Below are 25,354 nucleotides of genomic sequence, written 5' to 3'. Positions count from 1 at the left end.
ATTTTGGCTCGCCACACACTCGGGTGCCACAAATCCTTCTGCGTTTTAACGTACTCCATCTCGTGATGGTCAGTCAGGAGAGAAAATATATTCACATACTTATCAGCCCAAATCAATTCTTTCGTGGCCAGCGGAATATGTTGGACCACCTTTTCCCTTCTTGACGGTAAAGCCCCCTCCCTTGCCATTGGCAATGACTGCTTACCCGACTCCACGGCTAGTCCTGCTGTTCTTCCAACGGCAGCTGCTGGTCCTTCCGAGGGGACCTGTGGGGGAACAAGAGGGAGATTCGCCTTCGCAGCATCTCGCGATTGCCGCAACTGCTTTATTAGTAACTTGGCCTCTTCGGCCGTGTCCCCTGGTGCCGTAGCACCCCCTGTATTTTTGCCGAGCCATGCGGCCAACTGGGCGGCCAACTCTGGAGGCATATCCTCCTCGTTGACGGGCGTAACTACCACCGGAATCGGTTGGCCCGCGTCCGGGATCGGTACCGGGCCTCAACTGGACTAACCGGGCTTGCCGGGGGCGACTCGGAAACTGGGACTTCCCCCCCTGCTGCCCTATTCCTGACCCTTTTACCTCTCCCAGCGGGGACGACTCCCGGCAATGCTGGTCCTATGACTTTCTTTGGTCTGCCCGTATTGCTCATTGCCACCATCTGCTTTTTCATGCTCGCCATATCCTTTATCAGCATGCGGAGCATCTGGTCAGTCCCTGACTTCTTTCCGGCCTTCTTGCCAGGCATCGTTGTCAGATGTTCGACCCCTGATCCTCAACGCGGTCCTGGATCCGAAGGTTCGGACTCTCTGAAAGAGAAACACAAAAATTACAAGTTCTCAAAATTGCTCCTTGTTCCGTCGAGGGCTCACGAACAACGAGAGGGTGAAGCTTCCAAGCACAGGAACAAGAGGATGCTTCTTCGGATTGCTGCTCCTTTTATTCCTCTTCAGGAGGGCGTGTACCCGCCTCCGGTACGCCTACGGGGCATGGCCAACGGTGTAGGTGTCTAGGACAACCCTTCTTGGGCAGGAAAGAGGCGCGCCCCGGCTACGCCGCTTCGGGCATACCAGCCGAGACACGCCCCCGCCCAAAATGGTTTCCCGGGGGGATCCCGGCCCCCTACCATACGTTCGGGGGGACCGAGTGGTCGCCCCTTTCCATACTTTAATGAATGAAATAAATGTTGGCCCAAGCCAAACCATTGAATGGTGGTGAACATAAATTACTTGCTAATAGAATTCAACAGTTTGTCAGCATCTAAAGATAGGGGATAATAATATTTTAGCAATGAAAGAATATTAGAAAACATTTTGGCATTATCTGTGGTAAGTCTATCCTTCATAAAACCAGATTATTTGGGTTTACAAGAAGGGGGACTACATTTTCCAGGCAGAATGCTAGAAATTTAGCACAGATTTTACAATTGAACAATAAAATAAGGAGATAGTTACAAAGAGTGTGGTCTTTATCTGGCCTGGGTATAATAACAATCAAGGCTTCTAAGATAGAGCCACTAGCCCTTGAATTCAAAAGAAAGGAGTTGAAGAGTTCTAATCATTAGAGACAAAAATTGTTCAAAAGGAAAGATATTAATTTTATAGAAAATCCATCAGGGCGTGGTACCTTAGCTTTTTTAGTAATCTGATGGCATTTAAAACTTCTTGAAATGTAATATTATCTTCTAATTCTTTAAAAGTGTTGAATACGGAAGGAGGTTTAGAGAGACCAGTGAGAAAATGTTGCTTATTAGTTTCTGATGAGGTGGTACCTTTTGTATATAATGATTTATAGTAGGATTGGAAGGTGTTGGAGATATCAGAGTCAGAAATCACTGCAATATTATTACCTATATTTTTATGTCTGTTCTGTTTTCATTTTTAAATAATTAGCTAACATTTTGCCTGCCTTTTTCTGACCACCATAGATTTTAGATTTGATTTTAAGTGAGATGTTACATGCATGAAACAGTAACAAGTTTATTGAGATGTAGCTGTGATTAATTCATGTAAAATTGAAGAAGATTTAGAAGATAAGTAATTAGGTTTGATTGTTTTCCTTTGTTGAAGTAAATTGAGATATTGAGAATGTAATCTCTTCATCCTATTGGGCAGAGTAAAGCTGCAGTGAAAGCCTGAAAAGAGGCTTTAAAATCATCCAAATTGTTGGAAATAGATTTATCAATAGGGTGATTAATTTGAAAAACTACCAATTATAATTTTTTTATCAGAGTATGAGAATATTAAATCTACATCTACCAGTTTTGGAGCGAGGTATGTCATTACATTCATACCAATACCATGCTTGTCTTTACAATGCGTATATTACTACGCGATGTCAATGTCAATAACATGCCATTACATGGCAAACGTTTACCACAACTATGCCTCTACCACGCATGCCATTACAATACAAAGGTATGCGTGGTAAAGCTATAATCGTGGTTAAAGTTTTCAAGGTTAATGACTACCCTACTCCTGCACAACCCTCCCCGACCCCCAGTCCTTTCCCTACAATAACACAACATTACCCTGCACGAACCCCAACACTACCCTAAAACACTTCACTACACAAACACTACAACACTACCCTAAACCCTAAAACACTACACTACACAAACACTACAACACTACCCTAAACCCTAATGCACTAAACTACACAAACACTACAACATTACCCTAAACCCTAACACACTACACTACACAAACACTACTACTCTACCCTAAACTCAGAAATACTACACAAATACTACAACACTACCCTAAAACACTATACTACACAAACATTACAACACTACCCTAAACCCTAAAATATTACACTACACAAACACTACAACACTACCCTAAACCCTAAAACACTACACTACACAAACACTACAACACTACCCTAAACCCTAAAACACTACACTACACAAACACTACAACACTACCCTAAACCCTAATGCACTACACTACACAAACACTACAACATTACCCTAAACCCTAACACACTACACTACACAAACACTACAACTCTACCCTAAACTCAGAAATACTACACAAATACTACAACACTACCCTAAAACACTATACTACACAAACACTACAACACTACCCTAAACCCTAAAATATTACACTACACAAACACTACAACACTACCCTAAACCCTAAAACACTACACTACACAAACACTACAACACTACCCTAAACCATAGAGATTCGGTAAATTTACCGATTCGGTAATTTACAGAATCGGTAAATTTACCGATTCTGTAAATATACAGAATCGGTAAATTTACGGCCCCCTACATCTCAATCACCAAATACCGGTCGAAATCGGCCGTTACCGACCGGTATTTAGTGACCTACATCTGGCCCCTAGTGAGGTCCTATGGCATGAGCAGGAATCCACACGAAGTTCAAATGAGCTGCATTTCTGTTAACAAGACACAAGATGTGAGTGATGCACTAACAAAATGATGGCCACCTGCAAATCAGCAAATCTCACAGCTGCTGCACCAGGATACAAAAAAAGCTCCAGGAAGTACAACCGTAGACAGCCTCAGTGTGAAAGTCAGGAGATGTTAATTAGCATGTTCCAAGGAGGCAGAAACATGCTGAAAATGGTGTTTAACAAGTCTGCTTCGAGTCTCATCGGAGCTTCACGGGTCTGTCACCATCTTGTTTGAGTCGTAAGTCATACCCTAAGATCAAATGTATTATCGTTACAAAAACACACCCATACTCTGCTGGTGTGGTACCCTTTAATTGTAATGAGGTGACAAATGGGGAGCCTGGTACTTACAATAAACTAGAGAATGCACACACTAACTCGTATGCAGTAGAACCCAGATATGATTAAGAAAGAGTTGGAAAGACACCCATCGCTTTGACAAACAGGGCTCTATTCACAAAGGTAAAATTACATTCCTAAATCTGTGCACATGTAGACTCACTTCTATGACTGTGTATGACTGTATGTATAAATTATTGACACTGGCAAATAAAACACAGAAGAGGAAAGCACAGAGTTTTGGGAAACTGATGGCTTTTGACTGATATTGTTGCCTGGTGTGTTGGATTGCTCAGGTTTGGTTACTTTACTAAGAACCCAATTTGAAATAGTTCACTGCATAAGTGTACACTGTGCTATATTCTGTCTACGTCCAGTGACAGGAGGCGGATATTCAGCCAGAGGATCTATCCACAAAGCTGTGTGACTGTAACCTTTATGGTAATCTTTTCCATTGTGCACCAAACAACGCTTGATTTACACATGCAGATAGGTGAACATCGGCACACACCTAGGTGCATGCCCTGTCCCACGTGTATTCTTTGTGAGTGTCAATCATACAACAAATGGATGTAGATATACACCACTGTATGCATGTGTTTAGATACATTGTATGATTTGTGTTAATTGGGCACTTTGTAAGTCGCCAAAACAGAAGAAGACAAACAAGAATATCAAGAAATATAGAAGAAGAAAGAGAAGGGGCAGGAAGGACCATCTGATGGTGGTTGGACACACAAACACCATACATCAAAGAGGACCACTGGTGTTGTTGCCACAAACCAACAGGAATCAGTGGCTAATGCAAATTGATGGCCCCCCTTGCAGAATGTGACAAGGGGCCTCAGTCTCCCATTTCTCACAGATACTCATTGGCCTGAGCTGAATGGGCCCCCTAAGCACTGAGCCCACCTCCCCAAAGTTTTCCCCCTGCACTGCAGGAGTTGCATGGGCCTGTAATATGCCCCTGGTAGGAAACGGCAGCATTTTTCTTTACACTAGTCAAGTTTCAGGTAGTTCCCAATTACTCGTCTTAATGTACTTTGTGGAGTTTCCTGGTTGCCCTTTGATTAAACTTAGCATTTTATAATGTCAATATTAGTTGCCTCTGAAAACAGATATGCCTTTTTCTGATGAGTTTTGTGAAACCAAGATCCACAAGTGAGTCCAAAGAAAGTGTGTCTCCTCTTATGAGAGCTGTGAAAACATGCTGTGTAGACAAGTCACAAGCAATTTTCTAGGTGAGTGTAAACCTTGTTTAGCTTGACAATAGTACTGACTTTCATTCCAAAGTCCAACTTGTGTGGAACTTCCTGGCATTTGCATATTTGTTTAATTTGTGTGAGAATATGCTAAAGTTGCAACAAGAAGACTTTGCAACACTCCCTAGTTTTTCAATTAAATATGCAAATACAGCCATAAACACTTTGTAAGTTTGCACAACCCTTGCCATAACTTAACTCTAGGTGGTTGCGGGTCTGGTTGTTCCTTACTGCACTGTATGTCTACAGATATATGCAGGGTACCATTCTTCACTGTACAGAATGAAAAAATGCAGACTGAAAAGACTTTTGCAATTGGACCTGAATTCCAACCTTTTACAGCATATAAACCTCAGCAAAGTTTGCTTTTAGTCTGTTGGAGATATATATATATATATATAAGTGGCTGCTACTCACCAACCCATGCAGCCACTTATACACAAAGTGAAACACTGATACAAACATTTAAATATTTAAACAATACTCGCTAATATATGTATTCACTAAGATACACTTACTAAGCCAGTTAACCAATCAATTAAAAAAAAAAAACATCCATTAAGATACCTATTTAAACATTTATTCTTCCATCGACCTTTACATATACATATATAAAACATATTTATTTTTCAGAAAGACACACATTCACTGGATGGTGTCATCAGTGATGTCATGAGTGATGTCACTGACCATGTCATGAGTGATGTAATATGTGACGTCATCAGCAGTGCATTGCAGGCGCGCAAGTTATAGTGAGTCCAACTAACTATAACGTGGGAATTTCAATGGTTTTATGTCAGTAAAATTTCCAGCTAACTATAACTGGTGTCAAACCTATGGTTTTTAGGTGAAATTTAATAGGTTTTTTAAATGCTAATTCCTAACTATAACTGGTGTGAAACCTATGGTTTTTTCAGTGAATTTCATAGGTTTTTTAAATGCTAATTCCTAACTATATAAGGCCTGAAACCAATGTTTTTTTCAGAGAATTTCAAAGTTTTTTTTAATGCTAATTCCTAACTATATAAGACCTGAAAGCCCACCAGGAATCTCCAGTATGCGCCAGGGGACTGCATTGCAGAGAGGTGTAATGAAGCCACGCCCCTGTTTACACGTCTCTGCAACGCAGCCCCCGTGCATGTTTGAAGAGGGGGAACTAATTCCCCTTGCATACTGGGGGCCAACTAGCCCACCTGGCACCTCCAGTATGCGCCAGGGGGCTGCATTGCAGAGGTGTAATGAGGCTATGCCCCTTGTTACAACTCTCTGCAACGCAGCCCCCTGCCGCGTTTGCAGAGGGGGAACTAATTCCCCTTGCATACTGGGAGTCCCTGGGGGCCAACTAGCCCACCAGGAGCCTCCAGTATGCGCCAGGGGGCTGCATTGCAGAGAGGTGTAATGCGGCCACACCCTTTTTTACACCTCTGCAACGCAGCCCCCGTGCATGTGAGAAGAGGGGGAATTAATTCCCCTTGCATACTAGGGGTCCCTGGGGGCCACCTAGCCCACCTGGAACCTCCAGTATGTGCCAGGGGGCTGCATTGCACAGAGGTGAAATGAGACTATGCCCCTTTTTACACCTCTCTGCAACGCAGGCCACTGGCGCGTTTGCAGAGGGGGGACTAATTCCCCTTGCGTACTGGGGGTTCCTGGGTCATATCTGCCCAAACACCGATATTCCGAACAATTGAAAATGACTTTTCTTGAGAAACATTTGGATTTGGATTATCCTGTCCTATACTTTGGAATTTTTGAAAGACTGACTTTGAGGATGCTATAAATTACTCAAGTCTGCCCGAATTGTGTGGGTAAAAATGATACCTAGTCACTTTGAATAAGAATGTACTTACGTCTCGTCTAACATTTGGAAGAAATATCTAGTTATATGACAACAGGATACCGACATTACTTGAAGGAAATAAGAACGCCCTGAAGAAGTTCTGTTGTACAGAACGAAACTTTTCGGCTGGCTGTGGTAAATAAACTTACGGAAAATAAAAGCATTTGAATATACACCAAGATTCAGCGCTTCAATAAGAACTTTAAGTGATATGATTTGATTGGACTTATTGTGCAGTTGGTGCTGTGCCAAACTTTGGAATATTCTCCACTACTCTCTACGACTTACTCTCTCTTACTCCACTACTCTCAAATACTCACTATCTACTACTCATGCTCTACTACTCTACTACTCTCTACTACTCTCTCTCTACTACTCACTCCCTACTACTCACTATCTACTACTCTCTACTACTCACTCTCTACTACTCTCTCTCTACTACTCACTCTTTACTACTCACACTCTACTACTCTCTACTACTCACTCTCTACTTCTCACTCTCTACTACTCTCGACTACTCACTCTCTACTACTCATTCTACTACTCACTCTCTACTACTCTCTACTACTCACTCTCTACTACTCTCTCTCTACTAGTCTCTACTACTCACTCTACTACTCACTCTCTACTACTCTCTACTATTCTCTCTCTCTGCTACTCACTCTCTACTACTCTCTACTACTCACTCTCTACTACTCACTCTCTACTACTCAATATTTACTACTCTCTACTACTCACTCTCTACTGCTCTCTACTACTCACTCTACTACTTACTCTCTACTACTCTCTACTACTCACTCTCTACTACTCTCTAGTACTCACTCTAATATTCACTCTACTACTCTCTACTACTCACTCTCTGCTACTCTCTCTACTGCTCTCTACTACTCTCTACTACTCGCTCTCTACTCTCTACCTCTCTCTAATTCTCTCTCTACTAGTCTCTACCTCTCTACCGCTACCTCTCTACCTCTGCCTCTCTACCTCTACACCTCTACCTCTCTACCTCTCTCTACACACACACATATACACACATATATATGCATATATATGCATATGCATTTATATATATGTATGTGTATGTATATATATATATACATACATATATAAACATATATAATCTGTATATCGATATAAATACAAATATAAATGCATGCATACATATACATATATGCATACAGATGCATGTTATGTACATGAAAGTTTAAAAAACACTAATAAAAGCAAAGCTAAAAAGCCACCTCATTACAAACAGAATGGCTTTAACTTAAACGAGGGCGAAATCTATTGCATTTTCAATGCTTGTTTACTTTGGTTCCATCAAGAAGGCATTCAGATGTGTCACACATTTGCCATAAATTCTGAATGTTAGCACTCTAGTTGCTCATTAGATCACTGTAGTAAAGCTACTGCTCACCAGGGAAGTCTGCTGCTGGTATTCAAAGTGCATGTTTCAGTCTGCATGTCAGAATTTTTTTAATGAATTTAATGAAATAGAAGAGGATTTGAGAAGTCACACAAAATGATTCCTAATTGTTCTTTCTGAAGCACTAATAATACTTTCTATGGCAAAATGAACCCCCTCATTTTGTTCCTTTTTTAATTAAATGTTTTCAGACTTACCACTTCATTCCAATCAAGATGGCTTCAGGTGTGCCATACCTTTGTAATAAGTAGGACTGTTAGCGCTCTAGTTGTTCTTTAGAACACTCTGGGACCTTCTGTCATTGGGCTATACTTGGGCTACATCTGGGTGATATTTGGGCTACATTTGGGCTCTTTGGTCTCTGGTGGCCATCTTGGGAGACTGCATGTCAGAATTTTTTATTGAAATAGAAGAGGATTTGAGAAGTCACTCAAAATGTGCCCTAATTTTTCTTTCTGCAGCACTAATAATACTTTCTATGGCATAATATACCCCCTCATTTTGTTCCTTTTTAAATTAAATGTTTTAAGAGTTACCACTTTATTCCCATCACGATGGCTTCAGGTGTGCTATACCTTTGTAATAAGTAGGACTGTTAGCGCTCTAGTTGTTCTTTAGAACACTCTAGGAGGCTGCAGTAGAACACAAAGGAATCAACTGACAGTCTCTGTCCTTGTTAGATGTACATGTTTTACTGAGTATGTCAGACTTCATTCTCACATGACTGAGAAAGATAATGTGAATTTTCAGAAAACATGCTTTCAGTTTAGCTTATAGATCCCCTTCCAAACCACTGTGGGAAAATCATGAGATATTAGTTTTCTTTCAAACATGATTCATGATATCACAGCAGAAGGCTTTTTCACATGGTAAAATCACCTTAGAACACAACACAATTCCTAAAAGGAGTATGGTACCATCAACAAATGATTTATAATGTAACTGAAGTCCTAAAACCCTCTATTAACTAAAATGCTTTTAATGAGGTGCTAGCATGTATATTGGTCCCAAGATGGCTGCCAACACTTCTTGGATGAAGTGCTAACAGCCAATCAGATCAGATGTGTGGCTAGGCTCTGCCCAGATATATATATTTTTTTGAACCTAAATTACTCAAAATCCACTGGAGCACATATCTTGAGACATAGCAAAGGCACATCGGGCTACCAGTCCCTACAATTTTGCCAAGTTTTGTGGAACTCCATTCAGCCGTTCGGGCTAAAAGTGAGTCCAACCGCCCTATGGAAATTAACATGGGGAAAACACGTTTTGGGACCCCCCTTTTATCTCAGCCCCCGCTTGACAAATCCCCCCCAAACTTTCAGGGAAGGAGCGGAGCGCAGCGAGGCAAATTTAAGGAATATTACAGGCAGATTTCTCAACCAGCGCCAAAGTTATTCCCAATAGACTGCTGCGGATATCCTATAGAAAACAATCCTAACTATAACTACCTACTGGCGACTGCCAGTAGGTAATATATATATATATATATATATATGTCTGTCAAATAAACTCTGACAACACCGTTCTGCCATTGGGCTCCGACTCTGGTTTTTTCTCAAAAGGAACACGAACCTGGAGTGTGTGAAATATATGCCTAACCAAGGATAAAAACATTGTGATCCGCGGTAGTGATAAAGGGGGCAACATAGTACTAATGACTAAATCGGACTATGACAAGGAGGCTTACTCTCAGATCAACGACAGGAACTGTTACGAACGTATTCTTCCCCAAAAAGCGACTACAATTAAAGCCGAATACCACAAAAAACTATCTGGGTGGAAATCAGCCAACCTAATCAGTGGGGATGAATATAAATATCTCAAGGTCAACAATCCTGTATTACCAATCATATACTTCATCCCAAAAATTCATAAGGACCCCCTCAAACCCCCTGGCAGACCAATCATCTCTGCCAGGGGCAGTTTACTGGAACGAACATCAATCTATATAGATTATTTCCTACAGGGCTATGTACAAAAGTTAAAATCATATGTACGTGATACCAGTGATTTTTTGATAAAGCTAAAAGAGGCAGATTGGAGACAGGGTGATTGGCTTATGGCCTTGGACGTAACATCGCTGTATACCAGCATATCTCACACTCAGGGTGTAGAAGCAGTGAAATACTTCCTGTCCAGGAGATCTGAAGGTTGTGAAGCCCATAATGCTATGTTATTGGACATGTTGGATTTCTGTTTGTCAAATAATATCTTTATGTTCAATCAGTTGATTTATCGTCAAATACAGGGGGTGGCAATGGGGGCCAGCTTCTCCCCAAGTTTCGCATGTTTGCACATGGGAGCTTGGGAGGAGCTGGTCCTCGGAACCACATACCTGGAGGAAATGAGGGACAACATTATTGTTTGGTTTCGTTTCATTGATGATTTATTTATTATTTGGCGGGGTAACAAGGAGTCTGCGGAAAAATTCATCACTGACATTAATGTAAATGAACTTAATCTTAGGTTCACTGCAACACTCAGTCAAAATGGAGTTACCTTTTTAGATACTGAGGTATATGTAAAAGGCAACAAACTGCACACAAAGATATACCGGAAAAAAACTGCTGGAAACTGCAGTTTACATGCTGCGAGTCGCCATCCTAGGCACCTCATAGCAAGCATCCCCTATGGGGAGATGCTAAGGATGAAAAGAGGGTGCAGTGATCCTGTTGAGTTAAAAATGGCACAACAAGAAAGTAAAAAGAGATTTTTAGACAGAGGATATTCAGCTGAGATCATCGACAAAGCCATTGCTAAATCTGACACATTATCCAGGGATGATTTGCTGACAAGTAATTGCCAAAGAAGACAAGATCTAACCAATCTAAACAAAAGTGAGTTTAGAATAATAACAGGATTCAGTAGGCAATCAAGGAACATCTACAGGATTGTCAACAAACATTGGCCACTGGTAACGAAAGATCCTATTATTGGCAAAGATTTGCCTACTAGGGTTTCTCTTACTCACAGTAGGGCTCCATCCCTGAGGGATCAAATTGTAGACACTAATCCAGAACCAATCAGAGGCAGCAGCTGGTGGCAGTCAGGCAAAGGCTTTTACAAATGTAAAACATGCAAAGCTTGTACCCATGGTGTCAATACCAAAAGCTATAAGGACGGATTTAGTGATACAGTTCACCCAATATCACAGGTAAGACCGACCATGCGGTATATGTCCTACAATGCCCTTGCCCGTTGATGTACGTGGGGAGTACAAAACTCCCTGTACATCAAGTGGCTGTCTCTTTATAAGAACGGCTCATGATGTTTGACACTGTCATGTGAACAAGGCTCCTCGGAGCCGAAACGTCATGCGATGTGCTTGCACGAAATGAATTGATTTGCACATACTTGGACCATGTCTGCGTCTTTCTGAGGAGTGGGGAGACGCCTCACACTGCGGAGATCAAGCTTGGATTTCTTGGATATATATATATATATATATATATATATATATATATATATATATATATACACACACAAACAGTTCCCCGTTCTGGAGCTTGACCCTACAGAGTGGTCTCACAGAATGGGCACGGAGCAGCCCATTATTTCACCACGAAAGCAACACAACGTGAGGCTCAATACTGCTGACAGGCGTTTATTCAGGTTTAAAAGCAGCACCGATTCCTTTCACCAACGTTTCGGCGCTCTGCCTTGATCACGGTAAGGAATCTATTGAAAGCAGGTGTGCCCTGGCGCGCTTTTTAAAAAATGAGTACATCACATGACTGTTGTTGCATTCCTACAGGTCCCATAGTGCACTATGAAAAGTGTTTGCCTTTCTGCTGGAATTCCTCCGATTTTCTTTCATTCAAGTGGAATTAATTTTCAACATCACAGGCACAGTTCATTAACAGGCATTCCTGGAAAAGTCAGATGTATTGAAAACAAAGTGAAATACTTAGCATTTTTTCACCAACTTGAACAAAAGTCCGTTTTGCAGCACGATCATTGCAGGAGGTCACCCTGCATAGAATCTCTTCCTCGCGCTTGCCTTTTTCACTCAGTGCCATTTCCTGATTAGATTTGCAGCGCTAGTGGATCTGGCTCCTCAATTTAAACACACAAACAGTTCCCCGTTCTGGAGCTTGAACCTACAGAGTGGCCTCACACAATGGGCACGGAGCAGCCCATTATTTCACCACGAATGCAACACAACGTGAGGCCCAATACTGCTGACAGGTCTTTATTCAGGTTTAAAAGCAGCACCGATTCCTTTCACCAACGTTTCGCGCTCTGCCTTGATCACGGTAAGGAATCTATTGAAAGCAGGTGTGCCCTGGCGCGCTTTTAAAAAAATGAGTACATCACATGACTGTTGTTGCATTCCTACAGGTCCCATAGTGCACTGTGAAAAGTGTTTGCCTTTCTGCTAAAATTCCTCCGATTTTCTTTCATTCAAGTGGAATTAATTTTCAACATCACAGGCAGAGTTCATTAACGGGCATTCCTGGAAAAGTCACATGTATTATATATATATAATTCCAACGAGTTGCTCTGCAAACTGCAAGTGGCCCCGTGGGAGGTGGCGCAAACTCCGGCCAAGCGTGCCGGTCCGTATTCAAGCAAAAAAGTTCCAAAAGTTTATAACTTGCGCTCTCAGCAATGCAGGCACGACAAGCAGATTGTATTCCAAAGGTGTTTATTCACCTACTCAACATGTTTCGGCATCCCAGAAACCTTGATCACGTAAGTGAAAAGTGCTCAACCAACACATAAGTAACATTGCTTCAAATGCATGGACATCAAAATGGGACTGTACACGGAAAAACAGTAAAGAAAGCGTGTCGGCCATCTTATAACATGTTTTAATGAAAGTATATACATCAAAATCCGCAGCGCCGTAGCATCAATCATACAGGTACAATCTGTTCAAAATAATCATTTGCGCTGCATCAAGCAAAGTGCATTAAACCAACATATGCCCTGATTGTAATCGCTGAAAATACTAGGCTATAGCCTGTGGGCAGCATGTTGATACTGTGCGTCCAATTCCGATAAGCGTGTAAGCCATCTGATAAGTGACAAGTCGCGTCGCCATTGAAAATCATGGGAAAATTCTAATTAATGACAGACTGCTCGAAAGCAATTCATTTATGTAACGTGATACAAAATAAAGTACCAAATGCCATGTCAAAAGCTGTTTGCATACCAGCAGTGTATCCAACATGTTTGATTCCAATGGTGACCAAAGCCTGAGGTATGTTGCATAGTGATAGTCAAAGGCAGGAAGTGGAGCCCAGTCATCATGTGAAATACAAGTATGCACCCACGTGAGTGGCTTCTGATGAAAAGTAACAGCACTGAATGTGCATCTCAGTCATCATGTAAAATACAAAATGCCAGAGGACAGCTATCTATCAGCCTATTAGATTGCGATAGGGCAAAGAGGGCAAGAAACAGTGTTGAGTACCAGGTCAGTCGTACTTGCCAAAGATGCCATTCACGGTTGGTAAATTTAGTGAAAAGACGATGTGCAGATAGTGACAAAGAAGGTGAGAAAGGTTGGAGTGCCCGTGATGTGAGTGCAGTGATGGGGTACCTTCCTTTTTGCTACCTGTGCAAACATAATAAAAAATAATACAACCATGTTAATAACTATATAACTGCAACAAAAACTTTCTGTATCAAACTGAATAAACACATACATGCACTAAGGTCAATAGAGGAAGCACAGGAAATGAATAAATATGACATCGAACATATACAAGGAGTGGATGAGGAACCATTACTCTTCTCTAAGGTGTATCGCTAGCTCCTCATCCTGATTCAGGCCACCAGGATCTTTGGACTGATAATTGATGATACATTTTGACTCATTTTGTCTGAGAACCTCCCCTGGGATTTCTGGGGATTTGGTCAAGAATAAAAAATCTCAGGAGGGAATTGTTGGAGAAATGTTTTTTCCCTGAAGTGTCTTGCCAAGGGGTATTTTTCATCGTTGTGTGTTATGGCGCGGCAGTGTTCAAGAATGCGTTTTTTGGCTTGGAGGGTTGTGCTGCCTATATACCACAGCTTACAGGGGCATTCGATTACATATATCACAAAGGTGGTGCTACATGTGAGGAATTGTTTGATTTCTCCTTGTATCCCATTGTATTCAACCCACTTCGTGAAGGTACTGTTCTTACAGGCTTTGCAGTGGGCGCAGGGAAAAAATCCACTGAGACCATGCTCCTGTCCGGTCGGATAAGTAGTGATATCACTGTGCACCACCATGTCCCTGATGCTCCTCCCATTCCTGTAGGTGAGACTGGGTCTGTTGGGGATGGTTTCCCCAATAATGTTGTCACACTTCAAGATGTCCCAGTTCCTATTGAGTATTTGCTGAATCTGTTTAGATTCAGCATTGTAAGTAAGGATCAGACGTGTGCTCTCATATGGTTCCTCACATGGATTGAAAGGTTTCTCAGTCAATGTCTGGGACCTGGGAATGCCATCTCCACATTTCTTGGCCTTATTACCAACACAGGTGGGATAACCTCTGACTCTGAAGCGTTCCATCATGATTTTACTTTCCACTGCGTGTGTCGCCTCGGTACTGCAGTGGAATACTCCACTTGAGAGTTTCAGGATGGCTGCTGAGGGCATGAAGAATACTGTTACAGGCAATGGTCTTCCTGAACAGGGTCGTTTGTAAGAATTTTGACATTGAGATATTCAGATGTGGTTTGACTGATGTGGCTAGTCATTCGGATACTGCTGTTGTTGTTGTTCGATTTACAAAAGGGGGTGGTGATGAACAGAGTGTCTGAATTGAGCAGACCACTCTTACCCAGTCCAAAGATCAGGGCTTGATCCATCACCGTTATTTATCTCACTGCCCCATCCCAGCTCAGAACCTGGCCATATGCAAATCAGTCTGTCCCTGGCCCAGTGCATCATGGGAACAGGGCAGACTAAACTACCAAGCCAATTCTTTACCAGAAAGGAGACAAGCTACCGGGGACCGGTTTCTGGCATTTCAGCCTCTTCGGCCCGGCTTGCTTGAATCCTGATGGAGCAGTGAGAAAGGGACTCATGTCTGAGTATACCCTGCCACACCTATAGTGGCCAAAATCGATTTACAAAAGGGGGTGGTGATGAACAGAGTGTCTGAATTGAGCAGACCACTCTTACCCAGTCCAAAGATCAGGCTTGATCCATCACCGTTATTTATCTCACTGCCCCATCCCAGCTCAGAACCTGGCCATATGCAAATCAGTCTGTCCCTGGCCCAGTGCATCATGGGAACAGGGCAGACTAAACTACCAAGCCAATTCTTTACCAGAAAGGAGACAAGCTACCGGGGACCGGTTTCTGGCATTTCAGCCTCTTCGGCCCGGCTTGCTTGAATCCTGATGGAGCAGTGAGAAAGGGACTCATGTCTGAGTATACCCTGCCACACCTATAGTGGCCAAAATCGATTTACAAAAGGGGGTGGTGATGAACAGAGTGTCTGAATTGAGCAGACCACTCTTACCCAGTCCAAAGATCAGGGCTTGATCCATCACCGTTATTTATCTCACTGCCCCATCCCAGCTCAGAACCTGGCCATATGCAAATCAGTCTGTCCCTGGCCCAGTGCATCATGGGAACAGGGCAGACTAAACTACCAAGCCAATTCTTTACCAGAAAGGAGACAAGCTACCGGGGACCGGTTTCTGGCATTTCAGCCTCTTCGGCCCGGCTTGCTTGAATCCTGATGGAGCAGTGAGAAAGGGACTCATGTCTGAGTATACCCTGCCACACCTATAGTGGCCAAAATCGATTTACAAAAGGGATTTGTTGTTGTTCAGCAGTTCAATGAATTGGTTGGCCTTGATCTCCGACCCTCTCCAGATGACGAAAAAGTCGTCAATATATCACCACCATGTAACGACGTGCGCACAATATTCGGCAACCCCGCCAATATTCGGCATTGGCGGGGTTGGAGAAAATCCTTTGCTCCCAGCTTCCCATGAAGAACGAAGGTAGGAGCAAAGCAAGAACCCATTGCGGTCCCGACCACCTGTCTATACAAGGTTCCATTAAACAGAAAATTGTTATATGAGGCAAAATTCCATTATGCTCAATAGCGTCTTGTTATGCTCCCTGAATCGAAGGGGGCGTAAATCAAGGAACTGTTCACAGACCGCTAGGCCTTGGCTGTGGTCAATGATAGTATACAATGACTGGACATCCAGGGTAATGAGGTGGAATTCACTGTTTCACTGTATGTTTTGAACTTTCGTGAGAAAGTCCTTGGTGTCTTTGATGTAACTGGGGAGTTTACTGACCCAATCCCGGAGATAATGATCCATGTACTTGGAGACGTGGTCTGAAACACATCCTCTGGACGACACTATTGGTCATCCAGGAGGATTCTCCTGGCTCTTTTGGAGTTTGGGCAATAAATGAAGCACAGGAAGAATGGGATGATCATTCTTCAAGTACCTATATTCCTCCCATCCCAAAATACCCCTGTCCTTCCATAGCGTGAGTGTGTCCCATAATTCAGTGATGCTTTTATTGTACGCCTCTCAACTGACAGGCCTATAAAATTTAACATCACTGAGTTGTCTCAATGCCTCTCCCACATACATTTCCCTGTCTAAGACAACCACGTTGCCCCCCTTATCTGCGAGGCGCATGACAATATCATTATCTTACATGAGCGCTTTAATAGCCTGCTTTTGTGAAAAAGATAGATTGTTGGCAGTGGATTTGTAATCTTTCCTTTTGTGTCTATATTTACACTTCGCTCTGCTAACACTGTCATTAAAAGTGTCTATGGCGTCCTGGGCCAATGTGGGTAAGAAGGTGAATTTGGGTTTGAAACCCGATGCAGCACTACTATCAGTGGTTAATTCTGGTTCTATAGGGTCTGTGTGGCACTAGCGTTGGTACTTGTGCACATGTCGCTGTTATCAGCATCTAACTGGGAGATGTTGGGTAACGCCCTTGCTTCCTGTTCTAGATGTAACAACGCAACCAGCGTGTCTACCTATCCAATGATAGAATTGTCAGATGTCATATCTGGGGTGCTGCGAGTAGTAGGTTTGATTTTCATGGGACCCCCTAATCTTTTCAATTTGTTCCATTTCTTCAATTTAAGTTTCCGAACAAACTTAAATAAATGCAGATTTTTCTTTGCTGGCACAGAGCTTCTCATTTTAGTGCACACAGAAGGACGATAGGTCTTCCAAAAATCCCGCAAACAAACACCGGACTCCGAATACGTTGGACACATCCCTAAGCAATGAGGTACGCGGTGCCCCCTCCCCCCTTTATCATTTAACACAACCCATGGCTTTAACAACAGAGCCCCATTCTTACAACTTGGTCCAATGCCATTCCGCTTCACGCTAAGCTCCAGATAAAGATCGTGATACAGCTTATGTCAACATAAGCACTGCGCATTCTGCCTCAAAAGAATGTTTTTGCTTTACAGCTTTTCAGAGGCACAACAAGTGGTTTTCTCGACTCGACCTTCAGCTCCAGCAGCTTTTTCGCCAATTAATCCAGCAGGTACACTGTTCAATCAACTTAAAAAATTACTTATTGCACCATTGGCATTGTAAAAGGTCTGTATTCATGTTTCCTTCACTCTTTGCTTCCAGACAAATGATACCAACTGAAACTTCTGTCCATTCCTACCACTGCATGCCGCCACGCTCTTTTTTCTGGTAAGAAGACACCGCCAATTCGAATAAGATAGCAGGTCTTAGACAAAGATGTCCTTTGACCGAACATCACAAGTCATTTTGTGTCTGTGTGTCTTATTGTCTTTTTGATTTTAGAACCTATAATTTGCTCCAGGTTCCTTCGCAACTTTATTGTCCATCACTGGATGAGAAAATAGGTAAGAGGCAGTTGCTTATAGGTGGCGCTCCCATGATATGTTAAGCCAGAACCTGTATTCATGAAATTCATTTATTTTTTCTCTTTTGGTCCTGAGGAGAACCCCCCACAAAACTGACGGGGTTCGAAACGCGTAGACTCGTGTATTTTAGTGTGTTGAACCAAACAAATGTGTTGTTCTGACAGCTAAGGCTTGCTCTGTACGATTTATAATCGTGTATCAAAATTCACCAGTACTTTTTATGAATATGGGCATAGCCAAGCCTTGATATTAATTTGTTACATTGTTTGGTCTTAGACCTCCTAGCCAGTCCAAATTGCTTTTTAATTTTCCTATGCTAGGAGTACATGAGTTTGTGTATGATTGCGAGTGAGAGTGCTTGAGAAAACACTGTATGAATGTGGAAAGATTTGGTTGAGTGAATTACTGTTTGAGTATGTATTGATCTTGGTTTGTTGTACATAGATTTATTTGGCGTGTAAATATCAAGTGTGTTGGTTATTTTTTGCTAAAAAAAATTCCATGAAAAAAACCTGCGGCGTTTCCTTTGCGAAAGAGGGTAAAATGTAATGAATTGCCTTTTTCAAATGAAATAAAGATTATTGATTATTCAGGATACAGACTGACCAGTGGCTTTGTGTCCATTTAAGTTGAGTAGACTAGTCATCAGTATTGGCCTTTCTGATTGTTTAATTCCCTAAATCGAAGGGGGCGTAAACCAAGGAACTGTTCACAGGCCACTAGGCCTTGGCTGTGGTCAATGATAGTATACAATGACTGGACATCCAGGGTAATAAGTTGGAATTCACTGTTCCGCCGTATGTTTTGAACTTTTGTGAGAAAAGTCCTTGGTGTCTTTGATGTAACTGGGGAGTTTACTGACCCAATCCCGGAGATAATGATCCACGTACTTGGAGACGTGGTCTGAAACACATCCTCTGGACGACACTATCGGTCGTCCAGTAGGATTCTCTGGTCTCTTGTGGAGTTTGGGCAACAGATAAAGCACAGGAAGAATGGGATGATCATTCTTCAAGTACCTATATTCCTTCCATTCCAGAATACCCCTGTCCTTCCATAGCGTGAGTGTGTCCCATAATTCAGTGATGCTTTTATTGTACGCCTCCCAACTGACAGGCGTATTAAATGTAACATCACTGAGTTGTCTCAATGCCTCTGCCACATACATTTCCCTGTTTAAGACAACCACGTTGCCTCCCTTGTCTTGCGAGGTGGATGACGATACCATTGTCTTACATGAGCGCTTTAATAGCCTGCTTTTGTTAAAAAGATAGATTGTTGGCAGTGGATTTGTAATCTTTCCTTTTGTGTCTATATTTACACATCGCTCTGCTAACACTGTCATTAAAAGTGTCTATGGCGTCATGGGCCAATGTGGGTAGGAAGGTGGATTTGGGTTTGAAACCCGATGCAGCACTACTATCAGTGGTTATTTCTGCTTCTATAAGGGTCTGTGTGGCACTAGCGTTGGTACTTGTGCACATGTCGCGGTTATCAGCATCTAACTGGGAGATGTTGGGTAACACCCTTGCTTCCTGTTCTAGATGTAACAACGCAACCAGCGTGTCTACCTCTCCAATGATAACATTGTCAGAAGTCATATTTGGGGTGCTGCGATTAGTAGGTTTGATGTTCATGGGACCCCTAATATTTTCAGTTTGTGCCATTTCTTCAATTTAAGTTTCCGAACAAACTTAAATAAATCAATCCTAGATTCACTATAATTAAAAGGCATAGACGGGCAGAAAGATAGTCCCAGACACAAAGTTCTTTTCTTAACGTCACTCATCTCCCTTTTGGAGAGATTAATCACTGTTCTGTCTACCATGACGTGATCCATTATCGTCCTGGTCTGGAGAGTGTCTTGGCATTTCCCACGGTGCCCCTTGCTCTGCCTCTTTTGCCACCTTTGTTGAAGCCCTTTTCCTCGGTTTCTGCGTTGCCACAACCTCGGCCCCTCTGACCTCCCGATGTTGGTGCCGGAGTCTCCATATTCATCCGTCTGCTCCGGCGCAGGTGACGATATTCCTCCAAAAAATTCACCGGGCCGATTGTATTCAGTACCGGGGTTGTCCCTTCAGTCGAGATGTCGGATTCGGTTTCACTGGCATTGGGAATGGTGCCCGTTTCCGCTTCATCATCATTGTCTTCTACGTTGTTAATCAGAGTCCCTTTATTTTCATACAAGTAATCATACTTGCGGCTGAAAGTGAGTATGCGTCCACTCTCGTAGTCATTGTAAGCCCGGTTAAGTTTCCTTTCTTTCCGGGCTTTGATGTCTGTCTCGTAGACTCTAAGACGGTCCTTCATATATATATATATATATATATATATATATAATGTGAACAAGACCGGGGGAAATGCGTCATTCAGAGGTGGTCATCTTGAAATAAAGCACCTATTTCATCAAGCTATTTGTGGTCCGTTCCTGTTTTTCCCTGCCCCCTGTGGGAAAGTGGATTCTGGCAACAGGAGTTGTTTGTGTATATACATTTTTTTAAATTAATTTTAATTTGTTGACTTCATACACAACGTTAAGTATTGACGTGCATTATGCATTATGCATTAGGCATCATGTGCATGCATACATTCTAGCCAGTATTTATGAAAGCATTACAGCTGCCAGCTTAGGGTCCGGAGCAATGCAATAGGTGTGAATGAGCAACTGCTTACAATACTCTGGTAATACAGCAGTCATTACCATGTATCACATACTAGTGGAGAAGTTTGGCTCACTGGTTAGAGGAGGCATACCCTGAAGCAGAGGTCAGACCCGGGACCAGGGTTCAATTCCCGACGCGGCCGGGTCTGAGCCCAAGTGTCCACGGACTCGACAATTCTCACTTCGGTGCCTACTCGAATCACTGGTTTATACTCTGCAACTCTGGGCAATAGCTTGCTTAATCTCCAATGGTGGGAAAAATACCTTAAGTGTAGAAGTTTAACCATAACACAATACAATACGTAACAGTATAGGTGCACAAATTAAATCTGGCAACAGCAATCTAAAGTGCACCTCTTGCCCTTGTGAGGGGGTGAGTCATCCCAAAGGTAGGGCCCTTTCTGTTGGCCCAAGGACCTATACTCTATGGTTAAGTACAAGTTAATTACTACAACCAGCCAGTCAGGCTCAGCTGGTGTCTGGCTATGCAAAGATTTCTCCAGTGTGGCCCATATGTCTCACGGTTGCAACTGCACCAACATGAGTTCCCAATAAGCCTTACGCTGTCTTGGCAATAGGCAGTATCCCTAAGCCAATCTGTCCCTTGAGGCAGGGTGCGCCGGCCCCACCTCATGGCCACCCAATGTTTAGCCAGCAGCAGCATGAGTGCAGCCAGTTTGCACCTGTACGGAGGCATCGCTTTCCCAAATCCCAGTAGTTCTATTAGGCAAGAACACTCGAGGGGGGGCCCCAAGATGTCACCCAGTCTAGCAAAAATCTCTTTCCAATATGTGGTAATACTGTACTTCAGGAGCAGAGCACCTGCCACATTTAGAGTCTACCCCCAGCAAAATTTAAAGTTTTTTTAGTTGAAGTCGGAAGTTTGGGGAAAAGTACTGCCATTGAGCATCTGTTAACGGAGACTTAAGATCTGCATCCCACACTGTCTATGAACACTGGCGCAAGATGTAGCATGTCGGCCTTCAGTCTCATGACAAGTCTACTGGGCGAGTTAGTAGTGAGGAATGGTTCTAATACCTAAAATGTCGGGGGCGTTCGGGAGCTCAGAAAATAATGTACAAATAGCTCTGTGCTCTTGAAAATATGTGTAGGTGTCAAGGAAAGTATAGTTGTGCAATAGTGTCCCCATGAAAGTAAGTCCAAGTTTGGGCAGTCTGAAACAAGTTCCAGGGTCGGATGTAATTGGCCGTGAGTGGTGTGCAATGATATGCACTGAAAGGGCATAAAGGCGGTCAAATCTAGCTCTGCGACGTAATGCATCCCAACCCCACACCGTCTATACCACAGTGTCTTCACATTCCAGTGTGCGACCTGGGTCCTAAATATTCCAATCTGCAATAGCCAGGGCACTGCCTAATCGCACTTAGGAGCTGTATGCACCATGAACAGGGTTGGAAATAGCCAATGATGTGCAAATTGGGCCTGGGTGCAGTATTATTAGAGATCCAAGGGGCATATTATCAAGAATGGCGGTAAAATTATCGCTGCTTTAGCGGCAGGAAATTGACGCTAAAACGGTGATAATGGGCTTGATAATATGCCCTTGTGAATTCCAATAGCAGCCCAGGTTAACACCAGAACCTGGGCTGCTAAGGGAATTCATAAGGGCATATTATCAAGCCCATTATCGCAGCGTTAGCAGGCAGTTTCCTGCCGCTAAAGCGGCAATAATTTTATCACCATTCTTGATAATATGCCCCCAAGTCCGGGGCTCCAAGAGCGCCCTGCTCAAAGGGGAGCGTCAATGTTTCCAAGGCAATGCGCAGTTGAGCACTCACCCATGCAAGTGAAATGAGGCGGGAAGAGACCTTCCTGCAGAAGCCCAGGGGCAAGGGGAACAGCAGATTTAGAAACAGCTAGAAGAACTTCAGTAGGATGACCATTTTGGCTATTGCCAACCGACCCGTGAGTGACAATGGGAGCTGCAACCAACCAGCCAACCTCTCATTGAGCCAGACTAGCAGTCTACGATATGTATTCTTCTACAGTTCATCTATATTTCTGCTAATAATAAGATGTTTAACTGCACCCTCAGCCCACATCAAAGGGAACTCAGAGCCCGTCCCAAGGGTGCAGTTAGTCAAGGGAAATACATCAGACTTCGCCCAGTTATAACAACCCCTGACACCCCCCTAAATCTGGTGAATTCCCTAATGAGCGGATCTAAATTGACATGTGGAGCCCAAACGGAAAGAGTGACATCAACTGTGTCCAGGAACACCAGCACAAGAAAGGCAAAGAAGGCCAGTCCCCTATGCACGTGGTGTTGACACATGCGAGCTGCCAGTGGTTCCATACTATCGCAAAGAGGATCAGCGATAATGGGCAGCCCTGTCTGGGGCACTGAGAGACAGCGAAGGGCTCTGACACCGGTCCGTTAATGCGCATCGATGCAGTGGGATGCGAGTATAACAATGCCACTGCCTTAATGTAGGATGAGTTCAGCCATAAGCGCTGAAAAGGGCAAACAGATACAGCTATTCGAGGAATCCAAGGTGAGCAGGTTTTGGGAAAGGATCTCCTTCGAATAAACCTAGCTTGATCCCGACTTATGAGCGATGGTAGCAGTGGGAGCAAGCGCTTGGCAAGTATTTTGTTGTTTCCATTTATTATTTTATTTTATTTTTTATTTATAGAGTGCAACAGTCTTCCAGAAGGGTATCACAGCGCTGAGAAAGCGAGATCCAGAGGTATGGAGTGATGTGATGTTTGTTGCCCCTATTTCCAGTACTTAGATCTTGGGGAACAAATGGGTTTTCACCTTTTTTTCTGAATGCCAGGTAGTTGTCAATGAGAAGTAGATCTAATAGTAGATCATTCAATTGATTTGCAGCCAGATGAGAAAAGGTGCAGTCTCCTGCCCATACTTTCTTGATACTTTTTGTCATGGCTCACGCCTGATAGCGTGACCTCAGACACCTTGTAGGGGCATAGAATTGGACTTTGTCCCGGAGAATTCTGGGACTGCATTGATGTAGTGCCTTATGTGCCATGACTCAGAAGTTTCAATCTGGCTCTCATGCATTCTTACGCTGAAATATATCTATTTTTATTGCACACCAGTTTGGCAGCTGAGTTCTGTATCACCTGAAGGTGTATGAAGAGACAGTCAGCCATGCCATGAACAGCATGTTCCCATATTCAAGCTTGCTAATGAGTAAGGCCTGTGTGACGGTTCTTCTACATTCCATAGGGATCCATGGAAAATGCCTTTTTCAGAAGCTTCTTCTACACAGAGCCTGAACTTGGTACTTCATGGTTAATGGGTAATCAATAAGGATTCCGGGGGCGTGGCTAGCTGCCTAAGATGGCGGTCAGGTCTTGGTAGAGCTCCAGTTTCTTGGGGGGGATTTACTTTTACTACGCTCCTGTCCCCGGTCTACTGGCAACCGGGGATAACGACCCCGATGCGCTGGAGCCCCCTTCATAGCTATATGCCTTTTGAGACCCTCGAGACCATGGCGCTTTGAGGTTTGGAGACCGGGCCTGCTTGCCGCTGTGATCGGGTGGAGGCCGGGGACTGAAGTGTGCCGCAGGATTGTGTAAGACATGGGCGGCCCGGTGTGCCTTTGGCCGACGTCCGCAGCAGGACCGGAGACTTCAGGAGCGGTGCGGAATCAGGCCTGCCATAGTGGATGCTACATGATCCTTGCCTCTGCCCAGTGCCCTATACTCAGTGCGGCACGTATTGAGTCTTTGGTGAGCCGCGAGAGGGCAGGCACGCCATGCGGTGATTCCCATGAGGCGATTACGAACGACCGCGCGGCTTAGGACCTGTGCCGCCCCTGGAGCACCCAGCAGTGCGAAGAGCTGCACTTGGCGGATCCTTCCAGGGTCAATGCGGTGAGTTACTGCACCCGCATTGGCCCTAATATTCACCCTTTTCTCAGCTTCTATGACGGGGCGCGCTGATTACCCCTCTGCAGTTTGAGGCCCTGTGTGGCTCAGGCGATATGAACATGGTCCGGCTACTCTCAGGGTGGGAATAAAAACGGCTGCTGATCTCATCCCTAAATTGCCACAGGCTTTTCCCCACCTACTGTAGGCAATACCACTTCACAGGACCTGAACTGGTCAGCGCTGATCTTTCGCTTTAACTCTGTGAATCTGCACTCGTACCCCATACCGGGGTCTGCGTCTCTGACACAGTGCCACAATACCAGCTGGAGTGGCCAGAACTTTACATGTGCGTGGAGGGGAGTTGCCCACTGGAGCCAGGCAACGCTACATGCAAGTTTTCTTTCCTGTGCCAACGGTGGTCTATAGCTGGCTCTGTGGATTGCACTGGCCTATTTTACTTTGTCTTCTACAGTGAGGTACTTGTGTACCACCCCCGTCAGCCACTCAGTGAAGAGGGCGCTACTGCTGATCTCTCCATGGGACCCACTCCGCCATCTGGCCCTCTCTTTTACTGCGTAGGTCAGATCGTGGCGCACTTTCACGCCCTACCAGGGTAGGGTGACCAACTGGCATTGGTGCAAATTCAGGACGGTGTGTGTAAAAATTCAGGACAAAGGGTCAA

This window comes from Lissotriton vulgaris, chromosome 8, assembly GCF_964263255.1.
Source record: "Lissotriton vulgaris chromosome 8, aLisVul1.2, whole genome shotgun sequence".
Lineage (NCBI taxonomy): Eukaryota > Metazoa > Chordata > Amphibia > Caudata > Salamandridae > Lissotriton > Lissotriton vulgaris.
The sequence above is the reverse complement of the archived record's forward strand: the minus strand, read 5'-3'. Positions refer to the sequence as shown.